This window comes from Carex rostrata, chromosome 13 (assembly GCF_964058835.1).
Source record: "Carex rostrata chromosome 13, lpCarRost1.2, whole genome shotgun sequence".
Lineage (NCBI taxonomy): Eukaryota > Viridiplantae > Streptophyta > Magnoliopsida > Poales > Cyperaceae > Carex > Carex rostrata.
In genome coordinates, this window is record NC_135930.1 from 2,825,619 (window position 1) to 2,852,781 (window position 27,163).

A 27,163-nucleotide genomic window follows, 5' to 3' on the forward strand; every position below is an offset into this window, starting at 1 on the left:
TTTGTACTTAGCCGTATAAATATACAAATTTTCGCACGAATAATTTTTATATATAAGGTACATATTTTATTCATTTATAAATTATAAAGTTGCGACTTGATAATTTCATGTTTATATATACTCTATTTGATATCGAACTATTCATATTATAAAAATCGAATTATAAACATGTAATAATATTCGTACGACACTGTAAAATAAAACAAAAAACAGAAACAAAAACAGAAAAAAAACAGAAAAAAAAAACAAAAAACAAAAAAAAACAGAAAAAAAACATTAAACAAAACAGAAAAAAAAATTAAAAAAACGGAAAAACAAAACAGAAAAAAAACTAAAAAAACAGAAAAAAAAAATTAAACAAAAACAGAAAAAAAAAACGGAAAAACAAAACAGAAAAAAAAACAAAAAAAAAACAGAAGAAAAAAACAGAAAAAAAAAACCGAAAGAAAAACAGAAAGAAAAAATAAAAAATAAAAAATAAAATACCCGTACCCTACCCGCCCTATCCGACTACCCGTACCCGAGGTACCCGTACCCGTTATCCTGGACGGGCACGGGTTTGAAACGGGTAGGGTGCACTTTTTTAAAACCCTACCCGACCTACCCGTACCAGCCTACCCGCCCTACCCGTACCCACCCTATCCGACTACCCGCCCTACCCGTACCCGAGGTACCCGTACCCTACCCAAATTCAATCCACTAGAGATTTCTAACATATCGATCTGATTATCTGAACCGTCCATATTTCAATGTGACTGTGATAAATAAGTTTATTCTCTTGTTATATTTTTTGAGCTTACTTCCAGTCAATGGTAGGATCGAGGTGATGCAAAGATAGAATAATTAATGGTATATAAAGACTTGTACTTGCGACAAGAGAAGACCTTGACTAAGTCAACTATCTTTTAAGCCCAACGAATAATTATGTTTAGAATAACATGGAATTTTTCACCAGAAAACCAGACTGAAGTCGTGGGAGAAATGATTATAGCTTACCTTAGATCCGGACCGTCCGATTTGCTTTTGCATGAATATTAAAGGGACTCTGTGTGTTTCATCTCGAGGTAGATTGGCCTGGATTCTAATTGGACGGCCCTGGTCTAAACTCGAATTTTTTTCATACACCATAATTAATAAAACGAATTTTACGGAACCAATATGATTGGTTTTTTTTTTCAAAAACCATAAGGACCGTGGGGTTCCCACGGTCTCAAATTTTTTATTTTTTATAAAACAGAATTTTTTAAATTTTGTTATTTTTTGTATTATAATATTAGAAATGTTGAATATATTTCTTTGAAAATAGATAAAATACAATATAATTTGATTTATTAGAAAGACTGCAATAAATAACCCGGATCAATATTTTTCAGGTCGGATTTTTCGCGGTTGTAAGAAAAATTAATATATTACTTTATGTGTTATTGGAAAAAAAATAAAAATGCTTAGATTCTGAGTTATTGATCTCGGTTCAAAAGTACTTCTAGGTAATCCATAAAATATTGTGATCCTTCTAGGACATTTAATTTATAAAAAGTTATATCTATTTTGAGAATTCTTTTTGAATAACAATTATTAAATAACTTAAAAGTTTTTGTTTTTTTCAAAAATAGAGCCGAGACTGTTATCGTCGGAGCTCGAAGCATAGAGTTCATATCTTCATAAGAACGCGTTGATGAGTAGATTCGATAGTTGTCGGAGCGCGGAGGTGGTCGAAGAAGCGAATCTGATTGTGGAGCGAGATAGCATTAGGGTGATCAATATCTCAATTAGAGCGCGACGGTAAGTAGATCCGGTCGTCGTCAGAGCGCAGTGACGGTCGAAGAAGCGGATCCGATCGTGGAGCGAGATGGCGATTAATGTATTACGGTGATCAACATCTCGGTTGGAGCGTGACGATAAGTAGATCCAATTGCCGTCGGAGTGTGGCGGTGTTCGAAGAAGCGGATCCAATCGTGGAGCGAGATGAGGATTAAAATACTACATTATATTTTATGAGAATAAAAAAGTAAATTTAGAAATTACGGTCATTTGATCCATTGTAAATACATTTTTTTCAATGAAATTGTTAGTTGGTATAAAAACCACTAACCTTCAAAAAACTACAAAAGCACCAAGCAATTTATGAATGAAGTTGAAATTCTCTCTCGTCTCTAGCACCCGAACCTCGTCACTCTCTTTGGCTGCATAGCCTGCTCCAGCCGGGAGCTGCTTCTCGTCTTCGAGTTTATCCCCAATGGCACTGTTGCCGATCACCTCCATTGGCCTAGCCGGTTCGCTTGTCAATTGCTATCCAGACAGCAAATGTTACGTTATAATAAAAATTTAACTAATAAAACTATATAAGAGGGTTTATATGCAAAATTCATCAACTATGCAATATTAACAAATTGGAGGGGCTTAATTGCAAAAGAACCAAAATTTAATAAAAACCCTTTCCTTCTCTTCCGAAACCAATTTATTTCGGGGAGGGCTTGAGGGGGTTGTGAGTGCGCAAGGAAAAAGAAAAGAAAGAGAGAAAGGAAGCTTAATTGCCGCGAGATCGATCGAACTGTCTGGAGATTCGAGATCAGAACCAAGTTATCGATCCTTTCAAACTCTTAATTTGGTATATCTCTAACTCTCTTAACCCTTCTTGAAACCCTAATTTTCTCGATTTGTCGAATTTACGTGTGAAACTCGAATTAGGGTTTGATAATTGGAATTAGGGTTTAATAGAGTAAATCATAACTTGTGGAATTTATCGATTCTTGTTTAATGGATTTAAAACCTTGAAATTCTGGAATTAGGGTTTTGTAATGAATTCGAGAAATTGTGAATTTTGTCAATCTATTGATTAGTTAACCGTATAAACTTGACACGTATAAGAAAAACGAGATCTGTTGATTAAACCGAATACCAATTGAATATCGATCGAATTAGGGTTAGTTGACCTAATTTAGATTTCTATAATAAAAAAAAGGGTAGTAGATGTTATTATAACGGTATAGGAAATAAGAATACATGTTCGGTTATGCGGGAAACGAATGGTTTCGAATCAAAAGGTTAGTATTATACAAACCTGAGCAAAATATGAACCTGAGTATGGTATTGCGGGCCGCAAGAGGAATTATTACGGGCCACAAGATAGGAGACAGAGAATATCTGAACCTGAATATGGTATTGCGGGCCGCAAGAAAAATTATTGCGGGCCGCAAGATATAAGACAGAGAATAGACAGACCAGAATTTCGGACTGGTTGGTTGCGGGCCGTAACAGGTTTCATTGCGGGCCGCAATAGGATACCCAGAAATGATTCTTACTGTATAATCAGGGCAAATCAAATGGAAATCGAACCCTAATTGTATTAGCTTTAATCGTATAGCTACCGTATATATTTAAATTATATTTATGTGTATATCTTAAATAGAACCGGTAGAGCAACAAGTTACGGAATCTCTCGAGACGTCTGAGACATAAGGGCGGATCTTGATCGTCCTAAACAGGTGCGGGGTTTCTGCACTTGTCTGATATTTCATTTTCAGAATTAAACTGTTATTCGGTTGTCATGTTGAATACTTATTGTTGCATTAATTGAATTGTGCATTGCATCTGCATAGCCCAATCTATTTAAACTCGAATTGCTGTGATCTAATGAACTTGCATGCTGGTATGGTCTTCAAATTGTGTCGATCTATTATGATCTAATCTTAGATTGAAAGTCATCATAAATTGGAATGTGATTATGAATGTGTCACCACTGGTTGGTGAATGTGGAATTTGCAAAGTCTGCTAGCCGACTTTGATCGCAGGATCCTAAAGCTTTAGCCTACCTGGCCCTCTACAGTCCCCAGTACCGGTTGGGGTGAGGGGCGAGTGACTTTATTATGGTTGTGATTATGGATGACTATTGTGTAACGTCTCTGTGACTCTAGGGCGTTATCCGGCGTGATAATGCGTTTGGACGGTCAGTTGATATTACGATATTCCGAATAAGGTTGAATGAATTTTCTTAATATGACTTGAAATCAGAAATTAGGAAATGGTTAAGCCAAAGCATTACAGATGGGTGTCAGATAAAGGGTCCAGCTCGGTGGAACATCTGTAGGTGTCAGTAACCCTACAGATGGGGGTTTGATAAAGGGTCCAGCTCGGTTGAACATCTGTAAGTGCTACCAGCTTTAATAAGATGAGTTAAGCCCTAAAAATTGCGTTGGTTTGAATTTCAATTTGGCAATTCCGTATTATTGATTTCATTCGATCATCTGTTGTCAGGTTTATGCATTTTTCTTATATACTGATATAAAATTGTAAAATGCTTTAGTTGTGGTTTCTTTTTGGAAATGGAACTAGATTGCAAGTCCAGCGACTCGTTGTGGCAAATTTCGCACTGAGAATTTATTCTCACCCCACTTTTGGGTTACTTTTTCAGGTTCTGGTGCAGCTGATAGTGGAAAGGCACGTCGGATCTAGGCCGTTGGTATATGCCACCTCTACCGAGTTTTTGTTTGGTATTTGACTAGAGATGTACATATATTTTTGGTTGTGATATATATTCTCTATGTCATGTCCTCTGACTGTATCCATATGAGATACTGTTTTGTATACTATGGCCTATCTGATATTTTGATTTGAACCGTTATGTGAATTTGTGTCATTTTTGTTTGTTTGGGATTGGTTATCAATTATATCGTACTTGCCTTGTAAGCATACAGGAAACTGTATGTTTACGGCAGGGCCCTGTCACATCCTGAGGCTGCGGGGTGTGACAGCAAATGCCTTGCGTATTTACACGCAGTTGAGCCCCCAATAATTCATCGAGATGTCAAGACAAATAACATATTACTAGATGATAGTTTCTATATCAAGGTTGGTGATTTTGGTTTGTCGCGTTTGTTCCCATTGGATGTGACACATGTTTCGACGGTTCCTCAGGGTACTCCTGGGTATGTGGACCCGGTGTACTACTAGTGCTACCATCTTACTGACAAGAGTGACGTATACAGTTTTGGGGTTGTTTTGATGGAATTGATTTCATCAAAACAAGATGTAGATTTGAGCAGGAGCATAGATGAGATCAACCTTGCGAATATGGCGTTAAACAAAATACAGAGTTGTCAATTGGACGAGTTGGTGGACTCAGCTCTCGGGTTCAGGTCAAATTGGAAGGTGCGCTGCATGGTTTCTTTGGTTGCTGAGCTGGCATTTCAATGCTTGCAACCTGATAGGGAACTGTGATAAGCCGAAATTGTATCTATTGAAATCGAGGGTTTGTTATGTAAATTAAGCCAAGTTTTGTTGAAATTAGGTTTGATTGTCCAAAAGTTCAAGTTACTGCCCTAGTTATGTTTATTTTGCAGGTAATCAAGTGCTTGGAGCTTAACGGAGCAAAACAAGCGATCTGTAGCAAGTCAACACGAAATTTGGAGCATCTTTCACATTTATTGCGGACCGAAATGAAGTTATTGCGGGCCGCAACATTATCAGACAGAGCCAGCTTCCAGACAGCATTTCCCGAACTTTTATTGCGTCCCGCAAGGACCTTTATTGCTGTCTGCAACAACCTCTCCAGATTTTTCTGCGCAGTCTATTAACTGCCTCCATTCATTGCGGCCCGCAATGAATGTATTGCGGCCCGCAATTATGTCGGTTCAGAGCCCGAATTTGCTATTTTTGGTTGGTTATTTTTAGGTTTTAGAGGGGGTATAAAAAAGGGACCTGTAGAACAGATTAAGGACGGTTTTTTAGGCAGAATTTCTAGTTTTGAACAAGGAAAAACAAGGAAAAGCAAGGAAGAGAGAAGAAGGAAGGAGAGAACATCATTGATCAACCGGTTTTATTAATTTCTTTTCTTTGGAACTCTTTTATTCTTTTGATTTCATTTGTGATTTAGCCATGACTGGCTAAAGGCTTTTCTAGGGTTGATTAGGGCTGTACTTGAAACTTTTGTTATGATTTAGTTGGTTTTATTTTATATATTCTTGTTCTTTGTTATGATCTATTATTTATTTTAATTGATTGTGAAGACTTAATCGAAATCACATGAAACCCTAGGATTTGGTATTTGCAATTGAGAAATTGAATATTAGGTCCAGACCATAAGGAATAGAGTATTTGATAGGCTAAGTACCGAGAGGTGACGCTTGTCTTATACGGGCTTTACCTAATAGTTTAGAAAATTGTGCCAAGTACCGAGAGGTGAAAGATAGTTTTCTAGATCAATTGGGACAGTAAGAACTTAATGACTTTAGATTAGAGTAGCCAAGTACCGAGAGGTGACGTTTATTCTAATTTAAAGATGGTATTAATATAGAGATATCACTTTGTACCTACAACATCCAACTGTGCCTTCATAAATATAAGAACAAAATTTACAAACCAATTAATCGTAACACTAGTGGATAGGAACCCTAAGAAACCCTAATTTTCATTCTTGTTAAAAACCGAATTTCGCCTTAAGACTTTAGTTTAATTTAGTTCGATCACTATCAAACAAACCACTTGAACAAACACAAAACCTTTTTATTTCACTTTAACTAAATTAAATTGTTAGGTTAGAGTTAATATTCCAACTTGTCCCTGTGGAGACGATCCCTAAGTACTACTCGACAAGGTTGTACACTTGCAACCGAATTGAGCGTAAATTAGAATTTATTACTTGTATTGTAATAATCACATCAAACTGAAACCATCTATAAAGGAGGTTTTGGAGACACTAAGAGTGATAAAAAAAGGGGACTATAATGGAGATAAAATGGTTGAGGAAAATATGATAAAGGATGAAACTTATTTGTTAAAGGGTGAAACAAACTTTTCTTCCGATACTATGACTGATAGTTGGAAGAGCAACTCTACCACACCTAATACTAGCAGATAAGGTATCAACATTATGCTGTTCAATTAAAACATTTTTTATGTTTGCTAGGGGGATTTACACAGAATATATAGAGTAATAGAGTAAATTACATGAGAGTACATCTGTACAATAATATATTGCGTGATTGTTGTACAATTTTTCATTTTTTGAAAAATATGGTTTGAACTTTGAAAAATATGGTTTTACATCTGTACATCTTTCCAATACACTTCACTATTCTTGGTGTTTTTTTAATTTCGTTAGTTGAGATACTCGAGGCGTTTTTGTTTATTTTTCATAAACTTGACAATATTTTCAATCGTATAATATTTAAATGTGATAAAAGAAAAACATATTTTTCTTACAATTCTTGTTTTAGTAATCATTAGACGAAATATTGGAGAGAATTAAATGTTATTTTTATTTTTTCTTCATTTCATTCATCTCCTTTTACAATGAGTTTTAGTAATCATTAGACGAAATTATACTTTAGAAACCAATAATATACATCAAAATTTTGAAATAAATTAAATTTGTTAAACATTTGCTAATTAGGGAAGTAATATCATATCTTGTCCAGGCTAACTTGTCACACTGGAGATCTCCAGTTTATGATTTTTCCAATTGTTCCGCCTATATCAGGAGATGGAAACAAAATCCTGTCTTTCACCGAAAGGGATTAATTTATTGGTTAGTCGCACCAATTAGTGCTAAACAAAAATAATGATGCATGATGAGTTTCCAAAAAGTATAATTAGTATAAATGAATGGGCAATAATTAGTCCTGAATTGATGAATTTCAGGTTGAGCAACAAAATTTGGGTTAATATATTGACAGAGTTCTTTTTGCTTCATACACTGCATAGACAACAGAGTCAAAACAGGAACTTATGTGACTCTTGTGCTGCACGATACAAAAAATGCTCTGTCAATATGTTTATCTAGGATTGGCGAGGTCCAGGGCAGGCGGTCATGAATCATATAAAATCTATAGCCCTGCGACTGGGGTCCGCGTTTAATAACCTATCCGCGACCGTTGAAGGCATCGAAATCGAACCACTGAGAGAAGGGCCCCGCATCGCCAGAACAGGAGAAAATACGCGGTCAGCAACTGGAGAGCAGCTGGCGCGTTCTGTAGCAGATCCGTTGGGACAGATCATTTTGAATGATTGTTGTTTCTCTAATTTGGTCAGCATATAGGGAATCGATGTATGGATTCAATTTAGTCAATTCATAACTAATTTTGTTGTTTCACCTCACACTTGACGTTTCGCTATTGTTGGATCTGCGTTCCTGATTAATAAAAAAATTGATTCCATTCTTAGTTGTTTGTACAATTTGAGAATTGCTGAGTGAAATTAGGTCTTCAACCTAACAATGTATGTTGTGTTGTTGTAGCTGGATTAATTTCTTTTCTAATTTTCTTGCTTTCAAGTATTTTTCACTTCTCAAAATCCTCAAAATTCATTGAAGTTCAAACAATTCGCAAATTGACCCAAAATTGAAATTTGGTGGCTATTAATCGCTAGAGGTTCACTGTGTAAGGTCATAATTAGGTCTCTCTAGACTTGATCTTGTTGTAACTTGTTTGAGTTGATTTCAGATTCACTTCCACCAGAATAATAGCAGTCAAAAACCACATGAGAATACACCAACTTGATATAATCTTGTGTTCTTCTTACCTTATCAAATTTTGTAGTGCATCCCCACTTTGGCAATTTCGCACTTGTTTCCTTAGAAGTTTGAACTCGATACAGGCACCTTGCTGTATCTTTTAGTCCTTTCACTTGATCCTATCTTAATATATTCATAAATGAAATATATATCAGTTCAGTTGAAATAAAGACTGGTACTGTGAGAAATTAAAAGTTGGTGCGGTTGACTATGCTAAAATCTGATCCTGAGGTATTATCAGAAGAAATTTAGTTAAGAATCACCAAAGGTATCCTCTAAAATAACTGTAATAGGAAAGGATCACCAAACATATCCAATTAAAAATAGTTCTGAACACTGAATTATTTGTCATGTCACTAAATAAATTGGTCTCAAGAACTGAAAAATCATAGATTTGTCTCAAGAAATAAATAAATTGTATCATAGTTGAGCAAAATTCAAACTAAATACATTTTGTTAACACCCTCAAAGGTTGGTGGATTCATCACACAAAACTGGTAGCTCACCTATACCAGTATAGGGTCAATCAAGCTGCAGTTGAGTTTGTGATTAAGCTGGTACAATATTTGTACCAGAAAGAATCATGAGAAGCTCGCTGAACAGGTACTGTATTTCTAAGAGTCATAGTTCATTCCTCTTCCGACTTAAACTAAATTCTGGTTCTGGACTAAGTGCCAAAGTCCTGGAGCAAATTTTGTTAGGGTTCCAATTGCTAAAGAGTTACTGCAAGCAAATTTTGTTAGGGTCCCAATTGCTAAAGAGTCCTGGAGCAAATTTTGGAGGGAGAACAATAACAGCTTGGACTACAACAGCTTGGACGATTTGCACATAATTAAAATATTCCAAAATAAAAAAATTTGGAAACAGATTTGCACTAAGCGGCTAATTTATGTTGCCAAACTTAAAGTAGATCAGTTTCGTAGTTCTAATGCAATTCAAATGAACATGTATGTGGCAAACATATCCAATTAAGGACAAATCTGTAATAGGAAAGCATTACCATGTCCAAAAAAATCCAATGAACCTTAAATTCCCTCCGCAACCTTAAATTAGTACACCTGGGTACAATAACTCAACTTGGTACTCTGACATTTACCACTTCTGAACACAAAAAGAAACAGAAAAGATCCGATAAAAAGCACTTAATCTAGTGAAAAGAAATAAAGAGAGAATATCGAAGCTGGTTTGAGAGACAACAACATAAAGCATAGCAGAAGAAAAAAAAAATCAAAATGGCAGGGAGCTTAATATTAGAAATCTGCACGCTGCAACTTTTTAATTTTCTTTTACTTGTCTTATTTTCTAGTTTTTTTACTTTCTATCATTTTCTTTCTTTTTCCTTAATTAGAACTAGGTCCTTTCTTTTAGATTTTTTTCAAAAGTCAAAACCTTGTATGGCAGACAGTTCTACTGTCAATTTAATGGAACTTGATTGATTGCTTGAATCCTAAATGCCAATGCAAGTGATTTTTTACTTTATTTTTCATCTAAATGCATGTACAAGCTTTGCTGATCTGGTACTGTGATTTCTTTAATAAGATCAGTGTATACTTATACAGTAAATTACAGAAAAAAATACTCATTACAGAGTATAACTTAAACAGTAAATGACAGAAATATCCAACCTATTAACCATGAACAGGAAGAGATGATAAAAACTAAATATCATACCTTCATTTTTGTGTTGTTTCTCATAACAGTATCAAATTTCATGCAAAAGCAAACATTCTCCAATTTAGAATAAAAATTGAAAATCACATAAACTGATCACCCAATTAAGTTAATAAAAATACATTTTTGATTACTACAAAAATGCCAAAATTGGAAAACACCAAAAGTATCATTTCTATACCTATACAAAAAGTACCATTTCTACGACTCTTTAGTTGGTACATCGTCCATAGTATCATTCAGTTTTCTTCTCTCACAACTTGAAGAGTAGTGACCATACTGACCACAGATTTTGCATTACCATTTCACCTTTTTCGAATTGTAAGTTTTACTATTAAAATTATTGTGTTTTAATATTTGGTATGAGTACACAAATTTTCTGACACAAAAGTCAAAGTAATTAGAAACAATTTAAAATTACATAATAATGGTTGCACCATCTGCCGTTAAGGATAAAACAAAAATAAAAAATACAAAGTTGGTTGTAGGGTAGACGACAGTCAAGGTAGTTTTTAATTAAATTGAAACTAATTATAAGATATAAATAAAATAATATTGTAAGAGTTGAAAGGCGAATAGGATAAATTTAAATCTTTAGAGACAAAAAAAATTATATTTATTTTTTAGGATAAATAAAGAAATTGTCCCTAAATTAAAACTCAATATAAACCAACCAGTAATGAATCGCTGTACATCTAATTAAAATTAAAATACTGAAAAAACGATAAATGTGAGATACTTTCTTAATAGTGTCAAGGTTGTTAATTATAAATAGTAATTGGATTGTCAAATTTAGATGTGAGGGAATCAAACCAGATATAAAAGGAAATCAGATTAAAAAAGGAAAATGTATGTGACCCAGACAAATGACTTCGGCACTAATTAATTAATCTATTAATAGCAGGATTATTTTCACCGCCTCAATTTCTATTGCCTCTATATATATATCAAGCACCCCAACGTTCAATATTACATCTGCTTTGATTGTTTCTCGCTCTCTTAGTCTTGCATGCCCTCTCTGTTTTCAATAACAGGCCCCCTTCCGCAGAATAAACTGAGTGTCAGACTCGATCTAGGTAAGTGAACAAACAATCTCTTCTCCAACTTCTTTAGTTTTCTTCGACTTCTTTCAAGTTCCCAAGGTATTTCTTGCAAGCCATCTTTGTTCAGAATTTTCTTGTTTATTTATTTTGGGGAATTTTGTGTTGCCGTGGATATTTTTTGTTTTTCAATCTTCATTTTCATATAAGAATATAAAACAGCATGGTCTCTGATATGGGGCTCATGCATGCCCTCTCACGAGGATCATATATATAACTCAAAATGTGTACACTCTATTTCGAATGGATTGTCGCGGATTCGAATCGGATAGTTCCAATCTAAAACCCAAAAATTGAGTTACTTCACTGGATCTGAATTTAGTCGGTTTTGGATCTCTAAATCTCGAAATTTGACCAAAAACTGGTTATTTGGATTTTTTTTTTGGTAGATGAAAAATAATACAAATTTGGTTATTATACTTTCTTGTTTAGAATTAAAATAATTTAAAATTTAAATGTCAAAATAAAGCTGTTACATATAATCTATATAATTTTTTTATGTATATGCAGAAGATCTTGATATTTTAATTTTATTTGGGATAGTATCAAGTTTTTGCCAAAATAAAATAAAATATTGTGGATAGAACCAATGTCGGATGTCAAATTTTCAAGATTTATATAAAATAAAATTAAAATAACAAAAATAAAAGAAATAAAAATCTTAAGATATATTTTATTTGGCCGTAAAATCAGAAAACAAAAACATCAATCAGTGTTACTTGGTTAGAGGTATTTTTTTAACAACTTACTGATTTTACAACTTACTTGGAATTCCATTATTTACAAAGTTCGCTCTGAAGGTCGTTCGCTATTCCTCGCTCGCTCTATTGTATCAGAATTCCAAGTAACAACTTACTGATTTTACAACGAAGTCGATTAACAACTTACTGATTTTACAGCTCATCTCATCTTGACCTTGATTAGAGGTATTTTTTTAATTTTAACATTCATCAAGTTATATAGGATCATGAATTAGTGTAGAGCCCGGTACAGATTCATACCAACGGTAAGTTTTTTTGGAATCAGTTTAGGTTGTATTATCGAGGCAACATGCTAATCTTAATTAAGCATTACAATGAACAATCAGATTAGGTTGTATTCATCATGATAATTGATAGAACCAACAACATATACATGCCAAACTATATCTCACGTAAGCTTACCCTAGAAACATGCTATTTATAATATTATTTTTGTCATATTTCCTTCACAGGTAATTAACCATCATCATAAGATGTAGAAGTATGAACTTCTTTGCAAACACTCCTGCTTTAAAAAAAATTACTTTAAGATATATGCACACACAAGAGTTATAAAAGAAGAAAATTTTCATTCTATGACATGATCCATGCTAAGGCACAAGGCATTTCTTTCTTCTCTCTGATTTTGGATCCCACACAGGGACTGCAGGCGACCACTTTGAGAGATGAGAGATTCATTCTATATTGTATTTAGATCCAATTTTATTTTAATATCGATGAATATTGTTAAATATATACTTTTTTCATTGATTTATCTTATTAATAAATATTTGTCATTTTGTATGAGAATTCATTTTTATTATCTTAAAAAACATTCCGTCACAACGCACGGGCACAATACTATAAAATCAAATCAAATTTCCATAAATATATTTTATTTGGCCGCATGGGTTAAATAAAAGAAATAAAAATTTCCTAGAAATCTAGTCATAACTTTTTATGTGGTCGCATTGGCACAGTGCAGACTCTAGTCTTTGGGACGCATCAGTATACTACAACTAGGGCAGAATTAAAATTTCTCAAAAATCTGAGTTTTCTGGTTTATTTTTTTTTCAAAAAATGGTAGAAATAAAAAATTTGGAAAAAAAAGTCTATATTTAATTATGTGACACCGATTGATGTTTGCATATTCCTGAAACTACTACATGAGTGGGCTTCTTAATTATTTTAGAACTGTTTGTAGGACCCAGCCATCTATGACTATTAATGATATTATGTTTGTTTGATTACAAAATAAGAATAGCCAAATTAAAAATAACTTATTATTTGTGTTATTAAGAAGTAAGGACAGAAAAAAAAAATTAGAGACAACTATATATGTACCGTGCTACATTTTTTGCCATATAATTGATATTACATTTGAAGAAAGTGATCAAATTCTGACAAAAATAAAAATTAATTAATTAAAAATAAATAAATAAATTTCAACAACAAAAAACGAATTATGTATAAAGCTTATTGATCTCAAAACTTTTTACCGTTACTAAAATTGGAGTGAAATTAAATTGTTCTAAACTCCATGACATTTTATCCCTTTAATCACATCATAAATTCAATTTTTTGATTCAAGCGTCATATGTTAATTTCGAACTTTTTTTATAAACCATAAGTACAAAAAAGATTTTTATGAAACCAACATGATTACTTTTAAAAAAAAAAAAAAACCAGAAGAACCGAATGCCATTTCAGTTTTTTTTTTTTTTGAATCGAAATGTCATTTTAGTTCCAACCGTTTTCACATATTTTAAGAAAAAAATACGTTGAAAAATTATAAAAATTTCCGGATCGAATTGCCATTTCGGTTCAAAAAAAAATTTCGGAACCGAAATGCCATTTCGGTTCCTATAATTTTTATATAAAAAAAAATAATCATGTTGATTTCATTGAAACTTTTTTCTAATTATGGTTTATAAAAAAATTCGTTAATTTCCAACAACTTATTCTCATTTAGTAATTATTCTATTTTTTTTTATTTTGGAAAAGACAATTGATATCATTACATTTTGGATCAGAGACGGGAGTGTTGTTTTTCTGTTATAACCTTCTGACTCAACTGCTATTACTTATCACGGACGGGTGGGTCCTACAGAATGACTCATAGTAAGTAGTAACTCACTACATGAAGAGCAGCAGAGGATATTTTATAGAAGAAAACATGAAGGAAAGTAAAGCGGTGTGATACTCGTTACTCGAGACCTGTCAACTCTTCACTTTACTGTAGAGAAGTTGAAACAATGGAAAAATTGAAAATAATTGTAAATGAAACTTGATTGTGTTTCAATCTTTATTAGGGGTGTTCATTGGTTACGGTTTATTTGGTTTTGAACCGAACTAAATTAGTTTGAATTAAACGGTTTGGTTTTTTTTGGTTTAATGGTTCGGTTTGGTTTGTTTTTTAAAATCGAATTATAATTTCGGTTCGGTTCGGTTCGGTTTGAAAATTTTCAAAATCGGAATTATTGAACCGACTGAATTTTTATATATTATGAATTTGATCCGGACCGCTCTGGTTTATTTCTTAATACCCTGGTTTATTTATTAATCAATTGCTTTAAATATTTCAGTTTATTTCTTAATACTCCAGCTTATTTCTTAATATATTTCAGTTTATTATAAATCAATTGTTTTAAATAAGAAAAATAATATATTTTGGTTTGAACCGAACAAATCGAAATAAAACTTTGGTTCAGATCGATTCGGTTGCAATGCTAAATCAAACCGAACCGTTGAACACCCCTAATCTTTATAGATTTGGAGACTTGGCGATGCAACAATGGCAAGTTATACAAACAGGTTTATCTTCTTAATTTAAAAGTTTAATTCAGTTCTTCTACTTTGACAGATGTTTAGTTTATCTTCTTAATTGCATGCATATAATTTTGGAGGATATTCCAAACAGGTTTGCAAAAATGTTCTTAGTATAATTAAAATTGAAATTGAAGGGAAATTAAATTAAAATTGAAATGAAATTAAATTGTTCTAAACCCGATGACATTATATTCATTTAATCACATCATTAATTAAATTTTTGATTCAAGTGTCATAAGTTAATTTGCATCAAACGATTCATTCAACTCTGCTCATATTACGATGCATTATTCCCAATTTCCCATTTTTTTATTTTTTATTTTGGAAAAGACGTTTGATATCATTAACTTTTTCACCAGAGACAGGAGTGCTGTTTGTCTGTTACAACCTTTCTGCTCTCTTGTAAAATCAATGGGTCGGCCGTCGGCGTGCTCTGAGTCTCTGACGCATCTGTAAAACAAGCACAGCTAAGAGGAAAGATCGATGTGGAATGCACCGGTACTTTTAATATTCGTGCAAAAACAGATCGAACGATCTAGATCTAACCTCAAAACTTATGTTACCTCAGGTGGTATCAATACGTCTTTTCTAAACCCCTAAATTAAAACCTCAGTGGAATGCTTTCTCTCCAAGCTTCGTTCCCAATCTTTCCCATATCTTACTAATTAATGCCGAAGATCCTTTCCGTTCCATCGCAACGGCTACACTCCTCCCATACTCTTATTTAATGCCATTTAGTTGTTTCTGTTCATTTTGTTCCTCAACGGAGAAAGAGTGTGCCTCTGTCTTACGAGATTGAACGAGAGAGCATGCCAAGCTTCCGCCTCTCTTCTCCTCCCGCGCGTGTGAGAGACTATCTGGTGGCTTATCTCGCTCTTCGCACAGTCGCTTTCGGACGCGCCTCTTTCAGACCCTCTCACAGAGACGAAGACAGGCGTCCTCTCTTCTTAGCTATTTCTCTCTACATTTCCTCTCTAGATTTCACATTACAGTCTTGTTTCTTGAAATTCTGTCAATTGGTTTAGGATTTTGCATTTTTAAGCTTAATTGAAACAGTATGGAGGTAGATTTCATTTGTAGATTTCACATTACATTATTTTGCAATTTTAACCTTAATTTTGAGAATTTTTCTGTTTCTTTCACAATTTCTTGCAATGTCTTACATTACTTTTTTGTTTCTAAATAAATGAAAAACAGGGAGCCATATTCATCCCAAATCGGTCTACAATGGACATGGATGTAGCTCAGTCACTCCTGACAGAGTCAAAGAGAGATGAAGACGAAGGAGTGGCATCTCTTGCAAAAGAGGCATACGGAAAGCCTCTAGCTGACACGATGTTGCAGGGACGGACACACATCATCTCTCTTTGCAAGCCTCCGCCTCTCTTCTCCTCCCGCGCATGTGAGACTATTTGGTGCGGTTTCTCCTAGCTTATCTCGCTCTTCGCACAGTCGCTTTCAGACGCGCCTCTTTCAGACCCTCTCACAGAGACGAAGACAGGCGTCCTCTCTTCTTAGCCATTTCTCTCTACATTTCCTCTCTAGATTTCACATTACAATCTTGTTTCTTGAAATTCTGTCAATTGGTTTAGGATTTTGCATTTTTAAGCTTAATTGAAACAGTATGGAGGTAGATTTCATTTGTAGATTTCACATTACATTATTTTGCAATTTTAACCTTAATTTTGAGAATTTTTCTGTTTCTTTCACAATTTCTTGCAATGTCTTACATTACTTTTTTGTTTCTAAATAAATGAAAAACAGGGAGCCATATTCATCCCAAATCGGTCTACAATGGACATGGATGTAGCTCAGTCACTCTTGACAGAGTCAAAGAGAGATGAAGACGAAGGAGTGGCATCTCTTGCAAAAGAGGCATACGGAAAGCCTCTAGCTGACACGATGTTGCAGGGACGGACACACATCATCTCTCTTTGCAAGCCTCGGCCTCTCTTCTCCTCCCGCGCATGTGAGACTATTTGGTGCGGTTTCTCCTAGCTTATCTCGCTCTTCGCACAGTCGTTTCAGACGCGCCTCTTTCAGACCCCCTCACAGAGACGAAGACAGGCGTCCTCTCTTCTTAGCCATTTCTCTCTACATTTCCTCTCTAGATTTCACATTACAATCTTGTTTCTTGAAATTCTGTCAATTGGTTTAGGATTTTGCATTTTTAAGCTTAATTGAAACAGTATGGAGGTAGATTTCATTTGTAGATTTCACATTACATTATTTTGCAATTTTAACCTTAATTTTGAGAATTTTTCTGTTTCTTTCACAATTTCTTGCAATGTCTTACATTACTTTTTTGTTTCTAAATAAATGAAAAACAGGGAGCCATATTCATCCCAAATCGGTCTACAATGGACATGGATGTAGCTCAGTCACTCTTGACAGAGTCAAAGAGAGATGAAGACGAAGGAGTGGCATCTCTTGCAAAAGAGGCATACGGAAAGCTTCTAGATGACACCATGCTGCAGGGACGGACACACATCCTCTCTTTCCTCAACAACCCTCCTGCACCTGTCGATTTGCTGCCAGACATTCCTTCTTCCACTCAGGTATATTATCTTGTTACTTGTTCTTTAGTCAGGTTTAGTTTCTTGGATGTTCTTTAGGCGGATCTGTAATTTTTTTCCTACTAGGTCTCTATTTCAACAAATTTAATTAGTACAATGTTAGCTTGGTTAGGAGTTGTTGATATAGCGTGTTGTACCCCACAATTCAGGTATGTGCACGGTGTATGTGATTTTTTTTTTTTTATATATCTTGTTCATTTGTTCTTGTTCTGGTATATCTTGTTCGTTCTTCCTCCACTTTTTGCCATTAGTAATTCAGGTATGCACGGTCTTCCCTCTTTAGCGTTGTTTACTGCTCCGCTTCTAATTGGTATAATAAGGATCTGTCCCCTTTGTTTCTCAGGACTGTTATTCTATCTGATTGCGTCTAACCTCGTTGATTTGTTCTTGATCAGTGGTATTTTCGGGGGTTATTTCCTGTCGACCTTATTTTTTTTACCAAAAGTTTTTATTATGACTGTGATTGATACTCAGTGGAGTGATTTCTGTTTTTCACTGATTTAACGATGCTTGTTTTTCCTTGGTTCTCAATTTTACTTTTTACAGGAAGATTCAACTAGCACTATACTTCTTTATTTTTTATATCAGGTTTGGTCTCCTACCCCTTTCTCAATTTTTAAGTTATTTTCATGTGCAGTCAAATACCCCTTTCTCAATTTTATATTTGTCAGATTTTGGTTTGTATCCTTAAGTTATTACTGTTTCCAGTGATTTAGTAGTCTTGTTTGGCTGAATACAAGTGTGAAATTAGCTTCAGCTCCTTGGTATCTCTTCTGTGACTGATATTCTTTATCAATTTAGGATTGAAATCTACTCTTTATAATTGGCATCAAGAGGTACTTGTTTTTCAACCTTTGATAATTGGCATCAGTTACAATCATGGTTTTATAATTCAATTTTGTTTCATACTATTGCTGCATTAGGAAGTTAACATTTGTCATATGTTAGGTTTTATGTATTGATTTAATATTTTAATACAATTGCAGTCTTAAGAGGTTTTTCTTGTTTTCTAAATGCATACTGGTAAACGGGTGCAGTTACTGGTATGGCACTGTATTTTTAGCACATATGATTGTAACTGGCATCAGTTACAATCATGGTTTTATAATTCAATTTTGTTTCATACTATTGCTGCATTATGAAGTTAACATTTGTCATATGTTAGGTTTTATGTATTGATTTAATACAATTGTAGTCTTAAGAGGTTTTTCTGCTTTTCTAAATGCATACTGGTAAACGGGTGCAGTTACTGGTATGGCACTGTATTTTTAGCACATATGGCTCTAGTTGAGCTTGTATGTAAAGGTTGTATCATGGTGTGGGCTAATGCAACTATCTGGCAGCAACTGCCATAAATTAAAAAAAAAAAGAATTGTGGTATCTCTTACTGCATGGGGAAAAAGATATAGTATATTTGTTTTTTATGAAAAAATAAAGGAGCAATATGCTTTTATGTCCGAGTTGATTAACTCATAAACAGACCAAATTGCTTCTTTTCAATAGTTCTAGGACGAAATTTTATGTTTCCCAATTATAGGGGAGGCCAACTGTATGCTTCGGCCTAATTAAAATTTTAAAACTTTTTCTTACTTTCAATCTACTAAATTGGGCATTCATAAAGGAGGGTTGCATTCCCAAACTGTTTGAAAGTTCTTTTTTATTTTTTTCTTCATTCAGAAGGAATACCCACTGTTGGAATGTCACTATTGGCATATGGATGGTCAACTTGACAAATAAATGTTAGAAACAAATAATTTATTATCATATCTTTTTCATGCATTAGCTTCTTCCAAATTCTAATGGGTTGCTCAAGTTTTGAAATTGAAAATTTCAGATTGCATCAGCTGATGTGTCTCAAATTGAGGACTCACTCCTTGCCAGTTTTGTCCCTGTAAGTAACTTTGGCAAAAAAAAAATTAGATTATGTTCTCTCTTAAATTTCCCTCTTGCAACAAAAATGTTATGATGTATTTTATTTTGGGTCTTGCATGGAGATGCAGTTTTTTGGATCTTTGGCCTTGTTCTTTGAAAGATTTGGATCACCTTTTCCGGCAAGAGGTATACATACATATTGCCTTTTATACTGTTGTTCTAAATAGGAATTGTTTATACTGTTGAATGATCCAGAATCATTAGATCAAGCAAAGTGTGAAATTATTAGATGTCAAGTTCTGACTATCAATGTTACGCCCCTGACTAGATAGGATTTGGTTTTAGTGATATACAGGTCTAGTATTATCTTTCCCTTATCCTCACCTAATCTCTCTCTTTATTACTATCTAGAATGAAGCTCAAGATTTTTCTTTTCATTGTTACACGAAGGTACAAGTTTTGTGTGCCTCAGTGTGATGCAGAGTCGTCAGATCTAATCACAAGGTCAGAGAAATTTTCTGTTTCATTATTATACTCTATAGTTAGCATGTTATTCCTAATGTATCAGCACTTGGTGGGAGTATTTATTGAAATACATAACCATGGGTGATGTTCTCATCTTTTTGTATTTTCTTACTTGTTAAAGGGTAACTGTAACTTAAAATTGAGAATCTCGGGGAGACATCAGGAGCATCAACCAGTGATAACTGCTATTTTTCTCATTTTTCCTTTTGTGTAGATTTATCAATGCTATATATTTAGATTTTCGTCTTCTGCAACCTTTGTGAGAACTGCTATTAATTCTTGTGTTTCTTTTTTTTTGTTTTTTTTTATTTAAGTGTCTAAGAAAAGAACAGAAAAGGAAATGACTGGGATCTAAATAACTTGTCTTTTTTGGTTTTTCTTTTTATTCTCATAAACCTCTTTTGATAGAGATCTAAATAACTTGTCTATTCTTGACATGAATTCATTAAGTTCATAATGTCATTTTATTGTGTTTTGTATGATGCAGGTTATTAGTCGTGGGAAATGACTGGGATGCAAATGTGGCATGGCACCTGGTTCTTTTGGTCTGACAGGGTAAAGACCGTTGCAAGACTGTTTCAAGGTGCTTGGAGAGAGATTTCGGATCAAATGATTTACAATTAGAGGTAATTATTCACCATCATTTGGTAATTGTTTCAAGACTGTTTAAGGATGCAAATGTGCTTGTAGAAAGTGCAAAATTAACCCTATAATTATTGATGCAGTTTCAAACGTCTCTTCTTCTTTATCTTGTTTTTGAGACCTGTAAGTTATTAGGGACCCTATAAATTATTCTGATATAAGAGCATCAAGAACTATCAGCCAAACACGCGGGCCCCTGAGCTCACTTGCAGAGAAATTATGTACTGGAAGAAGTACATTTCAAGAAAGTACTATGTTCTATATCATAAATGGATATCTGAATGAAATTTTTTCAAGCTGTTCAATTGTGTTTTTTCTCTACTGACAGGGCCGTAGTGAGAAGTCATAGGATGGATTTATGAAAGCACGGCACACGTTCAGATCTGCTCCCGAAGGGAAACTATAAAGTAGCCAGCATGGAGTACAACCCTTTATGCCGTTGATGGAGAAAAAAGAAGTATAAGACATGTATTTTTATGCATGAGGATCACGTAGGTACGTTATGCATTGTTTATATTTGTTGTATTTATTAGTTATGTAGAGACTTTAGACTGCTTTACCCCTACATAGAATATATTTAGGAAGTGAAATTAGTGGAAAATGAAGACCAATTGGGAACCGGCAAAATAGGGTTCAGTTGAGTTAAAAGTAGGTATGACATGCGAAATTAAGTGCAAATTCTTCTATCTTTTTCACTGAAATTGAAGTTAAGTTACACAGTAAACTGTTCTAGTAGGATTATCCCACGTCAAAATCTTCTATCGTTGTTTTGGTTCGTATGATTATGTCTCCAGTTTTGACAATTTGGGTTGCTAGTGAGTTAAGTAGTCATATCAGAATCTGTTCAATTTCACTTCCAATTCAGGTCATTGATCATCTTGCTTTGTCCCTATTAATTGTTTCTTACTTACAGAAGAGTACTCACCATTCTTCTATGTGGTGTGTACAACAACTCTTGGAAGCTTCAACTTTATCAAGTTATGCCCAAGGGAGATGCTGCTCTGCTTGTGATTTGGAATTTTTTTGCGAGATAAGTTTCTTCTTTCAATATCTAGTCTTGTTAATCGAAGTAAGATTTTTTTGGTATTTAATGCATATATGCTTGATGTTCAATACCTGCATGGAGATATTTGAAGTTGGTAGGTTTGAACCCCTATGAGACTAAATGGTATTCAACCCTTGTGTACCATCTAAGGTTCATCAGGTTTTGAGCTTGTAAATGCACCGATCTAAAACCAACTATATTTGTACCTCAAAAACTGTGGTGGTATAGTATACTTGTGATGCATCAAAGGCTACTAATCAGACTAAATCGACATCTGAATGAAATTTTTTCAAGCTGTTCATTTGTGTTTTTTCTCTACTGGCAGGGCTGTAGTTAGGGTATTAATAATGGGGCGGGTACGGGTACCCCGGGTATACCCGGGTAGGGTACGGGTACGTCTCGGGTATGGGTAGGTCGGGTAGGACGGGTATAAGGGTAAGGGTATCTCGGGTATATTTTTCTAAAACCATACCCTACCCGTCCTATACCCGTACCCGTGTACCCTTGACGGGTAGGGCGGGTACGGGTATTTTTTTTTTTTTGCTGTTTTTTTTCTGGTTTTTTGTTGGTTTTTTTCTGGTTTTTTGTTGGTTTTTTCTTTTTTTTTTGGAGGGAAAAACAGAATTTTTGAATTTTGAATTCGGATGAACAGTACTCGGGTAATAGTGTACGGGTATAGTCGGGTACGGGTAAACTCGGGTAGTCATATCAGAATCTGTTCAATTTCACTTCCAATTCAGGTCATTGATCATCTTGCTTTGTCCCTATTAATTGTTTCTTTCTTACAGAAGAGTACTAACCATTCTTCTATGTGGTGTGTACAACAATTCTTGGAAGCTTCAACTTTATCAAGTTATGCCCAAGGGAGATGCTGCTCTGTTTGTGATTTGGAATTTTTTTGCAAGATAAGTTTCTTCTTTCAATATCTAGTCTTGTTAATCGAAGTAAGATTTTTTTGGTATTTAATGCATAGATGCTTGATGTTCAATACCTGCATGGAGATATTTGAAGTTGGTAGGTTTGAACCCCCATGAGACTATATGGTATTCAACCCTTGTGTACCATCAAAGGTCCATCAGCTTTTGAGCTAGTAAATGCACCGATCTGAAACCAACTATAGTTGTACCTCAAAAACTGTGGTGGTATAGTATACTTGTCATGCCTCAAAGGCTACTAATCAGACTAAATCGACATCGGAATGAAATTTTTTCAAGCTGTTCAATTGTGTTTTTTCTCTACTGACAGGGCTGTTGTGAGAAGTCATAGGATGGATTTATGAAAGCACGGCACGCTCGTTCAGATCTGCTCCTGAAGTGAAGCTATAAAGTAGCCAGCATGGAGTACAACCCTTTATGCCGTTGATGGAGAAAAAAGAAGTATAAGATAGGTATTTCTATGCATGAGGATCACGTAGGTACGTTAGGCATTGTTTCTATTTGTTCTATTAATTAGTTATTTAGAGACTTTAGACTGCTTTATCCCAACATAGAATATATTTAGGAAGTGAAATTTGTGGAAAAGAAAGACCAATTGCGAAATGGCAAAATAGGGTTTTCTTGAGTTAAAAGTAGGTTTGACATGCGAAATTATGTGCTAAATCTTCTATCTTTGTGACTGAATTTCAAGTTAAGTTACCCAATAAACTGTTCTAGTAGGATTATCCCACGTGAAAATCTTCTATCGTTGTTCATTGGTTCGTATGATTATGTCTCCAGTTTTGACAATTTGGGTTGCCAGTGAGTAAAGTAGTCATATCAGAATCTGTTCAATTTAACTTCCAATTCAGGTCGTTGATCATCTTGCTTTGTCCCTATTAATTGGTTCTTTCTTACAGAAGAGTCCTAACCATTCTTCATTGTGGTGTGTACAACAACTCTTGGAAGCTTCAACTTTATGAAGTTATGCCCAAGGGAGATGCTGCTCTGCTTGTGATTTGGAATTTTTTTGCGAGATAAGTTCCTTCTTTCAATATCTAGTCTTGTTAATCGAAGTAAGATTTTTTTGGTATTTAATGCATAGATGCTTGATGTTCAATACCTGCATGGAGATATTTGAAGTTGGTAGGTTTGAACCCCCATGAGACTATATGGTATTCAACCCTTGTGTACCATCTAACGTCCATCAGGTTTTGAGCTAGTAAATGCACCGATCTAAAACCAACTATAGTTGTACCTCAAAAACTGTGGTGGTATAGTACACTTGAGATGGATTTATGAAAGCACGGCACGCTCGTTCAGATCTGCTCCTGAATTGAAGCTATAAAGTAGCCAGCATGGAGTACAACCCTTTATGCCGTTGATGGAGAAAAAAGAAGTATAAGACAGATATTTTTATGAGTGAGGATCACATAGGTACGTTATTCATTATTTATATTTGTTCTATTAATTAGTTATTTAGAGACTTTAGACTGCTTTACCTCTACATAGAATATATTTAGGAAGTGAAATTTGTGGAAAATGAAGACCAAGTGAGAACCGGCAAAATAGGGTTTGGTTGAGTTAAAAATAGGTTTGACATGCGAAATTATGTGCAAAATCTTCTATCTTTTTGACGGAATTTCAAGTTAAGTTACCCAGTAAACTGTTCTAGTAGGATTTTCCCACGTGAAAATCTTCTATCGTTGTTCATTGGTTCGTATGATTATGTCTCTAGTTTTGACAATTTGGGTTGATAGTGAGTTAAGTAGTCATATGAGAATCTGTTCAATTTCACTTCCAATTCAGGTCATTGATCATCTTGCTTTGTCCCTATTAATTGTTTCTTTCTTACAGAAGAGTATTAACCTTACTTCTAAGTGGTGTGTACAACAACTCTTGCAAGCTTCAACATTATCAAATTATGCCCAGGGGAGAAGCTGCTCTGCTTCTGATTTGGAATTTTTTTGCAAGATAAGTTTCTTCTTTCACTATTTGGTCTTGTTAATCGAAGTAAGATTTTTCTGGTATTTAATGCATAGATGCTTGATGTTCAATACCTGCATGGAGATATTTAAAGTTGGTAGGTTTGAACCCCCATCAGACTAAATGGTATTCAACCCTTGTGTACCATCTAAGGTCCATCTGGTTTTGAGCTAGTAAATGCACCGATCTAAAACCAACTATAGTTGTACCTCAAAAACTGTGGTGGTATAGTATACTTGTGATGCCTCAAAGGCTACTAGTCAGATTAAATTGACATCTAAATGAAAATTTTCCTAGCTATTCAATTGTGTTTTTTCTCTACTGACAGGGCCGTAGTGACAAGTGATAGGATGGATTTCTGAAAGCACGGCATGCATGTTCAGCTCTGCTCCCGAAGTGAAACTATAATGTAGCCAGCTTGGAGTAGATCCTTTTATGCCGTTGATGGAGAAAACAGAAGTATAAGACAGGTATTTTTGTGAATGACGCTCATATAGGTACGTTATGCATTGTTTATATTTGTTCTATTAATAACTTGTTTAGAGACTTTAGACTGTTTTACCTCTACATAGAATATATTTAGGAAATGAAATTAGTGGAAAATGAAGACCAACTGAGAACCGGCAAAATAGGGTTTGGTTGAGTTAAAAGTACGTTTGATGTGCGAAATTAAGTGTAAAAGCTTCTATCTTTGCGACTGAAATTCAAGTTAAATTACCCAGTAAACTGTTCTAGTAGGGTTATCCCTCGTCAAAATCTTCTATCGTTGTTCATTGGTCCATATAATTAAGTCTGCTGTTTTGACAATTTGGGTTGCCTGTGAGTTAAGTAGTCATGTCAGAATCTGTTCAATTTCACTTCCAATTCAGGTCCTTGGTGATCTTGCTTTGTCCCTATTAATTGTTTGTTTCTTACAGAAGAGTATTAACCATACTTCTAAGTGGTGTGTACAACAACTCTTGCATGCGTCAACTTTATCCAGTTATGCCCAAGGGAGATGCTGCTCTGCTTGTGATTTGGAATTTTTTAGCAAGATAAGTTTATTCGTTCAATATTTAGTCTTGTTAATCGAAGTAAGATTTTTCTGGTATTTAATGCATAGATGCTTAATGTTCAACACCTGCATGGAGATATTTCAAGTTGGTAGGTTTGAACCCCCATGAGACTAAATGGTATTCAACCCATGAGACTAAAGTTGGTAGGTTTGAACCCCCATGAGACTAAATGGTACTAGCAAATGTCCATCAGGTTTGGAGCTCGTAAATGTATCGATCTAAAACGAACTATAGTTGTGCCACAAAAACTGGAGTGGTATAGTATATGTGTGATGCCTCAAAGGCTACTAGTCAGAGTAAATCGACATCTGAATGAAAATTTTCCAAGCTGTTCAATTGTTTTTTTTCTGTACTGACAGGCCCGTAGTGGCAAGTCATAGGATGGATTTCTGAAAGCACGGCACGCTCATTCAGATCTGCTCCCGAAGTGAAACTATAATATAGCCAGCATGGAGTACATCCCTTTATGCCGTTGATGGAGAAAACAGAAGTATAAGACAGGTATTTTTATGCATGAGGATCACGCATGTACGTTATGCATTATTTATATTTGTTCTATTAATTAGTTATTTAGAGACTTTAGATTGCTTTACCCTTACATAGAATATATTTAGGAAGTGAAATTAGTGGAAAATGAAGACCAATTTAGAACCGGCAAAATAGGGTTTGGTTGAGTTAAAAGTAGGTTTGACATGCGAATTTAAGTACAAAAGCTTCTATCTTTGTGACTGAAATTCAAGTTAAATTACCCAGTAAACTGTTCTAGTAGGGTTATCCCTCGTCAAAATCTTCTATCGTTGTTCATTGGTCCATATAATTAAGTAGTCATATCAGAATCTGTTCTAGTATGTTTTGACAATTTGGGTTGCCAGTGAGTTAAGTAGTCATATCAGAATCTGTTCAATTTCACTTCCAATTCAGGTCATTGGTCATTCTTCTTTGTCCCTATTAATTGTTTGTTCCTTACATAAGAGTATTAACCTTACTTCTAAGTAGTGTGTACAACAACTCTTGCAAGCTTCAACTTTATCAAGTTATGCCCAAGGTAGATTCTGCTCTGCTTGTGATTTGGAATTATTTTGCAAGATAAGTTTCTTCTTTCAATATTTAGTCATGTTAATCGAAGTAAGATTATTTTGGTATTTAATGCATAGATGCTTGATATTCAATACCTCCATGGAGATATTAAAAGTTGGTAGGTTTGAACCACCATCAGACTAAATGGTATTCAACCCTTGTGTACCAGCAAAGGTCCATCAGGTTTGGAGCTAGTAAATATACCGATCTAAAACCATCTATAGTTGTTCCACAAAAACTGGGGTGGTATAGTATACTTGTGATGCCTCAAAGGCTACTAGTCAGACTAAATCAACATCTAAATAAAATTTTTCCAAGCTGTTCAATTGTGTTTTTTCTCTACTGACATATGAGTAAGTCTCCTGTTTTGTCAATTTGGGTTCATAGTGAGTTAAGTAGTCATATCAGAATCTGTTCAATTTCACTTCCAATTCAGGTCATTGGTCATTCTTCTTTGTCCCTATTAATTGTTTCTTTCTTACAGAAGAGTACTAACCTTACTTCTATGTGGTGTGTACAACAACTCTTGCAAGCTTCACCTTTATCAAGTTAGCCCAAGGGCGATGCTGCTCTGCTTGTGATTTGGAATTTTTTAGCAAGATAAGTTTCTTCTTTCAATATT

The 27,163-nt window shown here is 34.5% G+C and overlaps 2 long non-coding RNA genes and 1 pseudogene across 4 annotated transcripts; all 3 read left to right on the plus strand.

The window, feature by feature from the left end:
- Positions 1–2,106: 2,106 nt before the first annotated feature.
- On the plus strand, positions 2,107–5,217 carry LOC144564468 (LEAF RUST 10 DISEASE-RESISTANCE LOCUS RECEPTOR-LIKE PROTEIN KINASE-like 1.1 pseudogene; annotated as a pseudogene).
- An 11,686-nt stretch (positions 5,218–16,903) lies between these two features.
- Positions 16,904–17,407, plus strand: LOC144564795 (uncharacterized). The gene is made up of 2 exons (XR_013514744.1): positions 16,904–17,045; positions 17,180–17,407. It is a non-coding gene; the product is annotated as an uncharacterized LOC144564795 (long non-coding RNA).
- A 2,244-nt stretch (positions 17,408–19,651) lies between these two features.
- On the plus strand, positions 19,652–20,630 carry LOC144564661 (uncharacterized). 3 transcript variants are annotated; one of them, XR_013514692.1, is made up of 4 exons: positions 19,652–19,801; positions 19,944–19,997; positions 20,137–20,448; positions 20,548–20,630. It is a non-coding gene; the product is annotated as an uncharacterized LOC144564661 (long non-coding RNA). The 3 variants fall into 3 exon arrangements; XR_013514690.1 differs by having other exon boundaries at positions 19,652–19,997; XR_013514691.1 differs by having other exon boundaries at positions 19,652–19,997; positions 20,310–20,448; positions 20,548–20,627.
- The last annotated feature ends 6,533 nt before the right edge of the window (positions 20,631–27,163 follow it).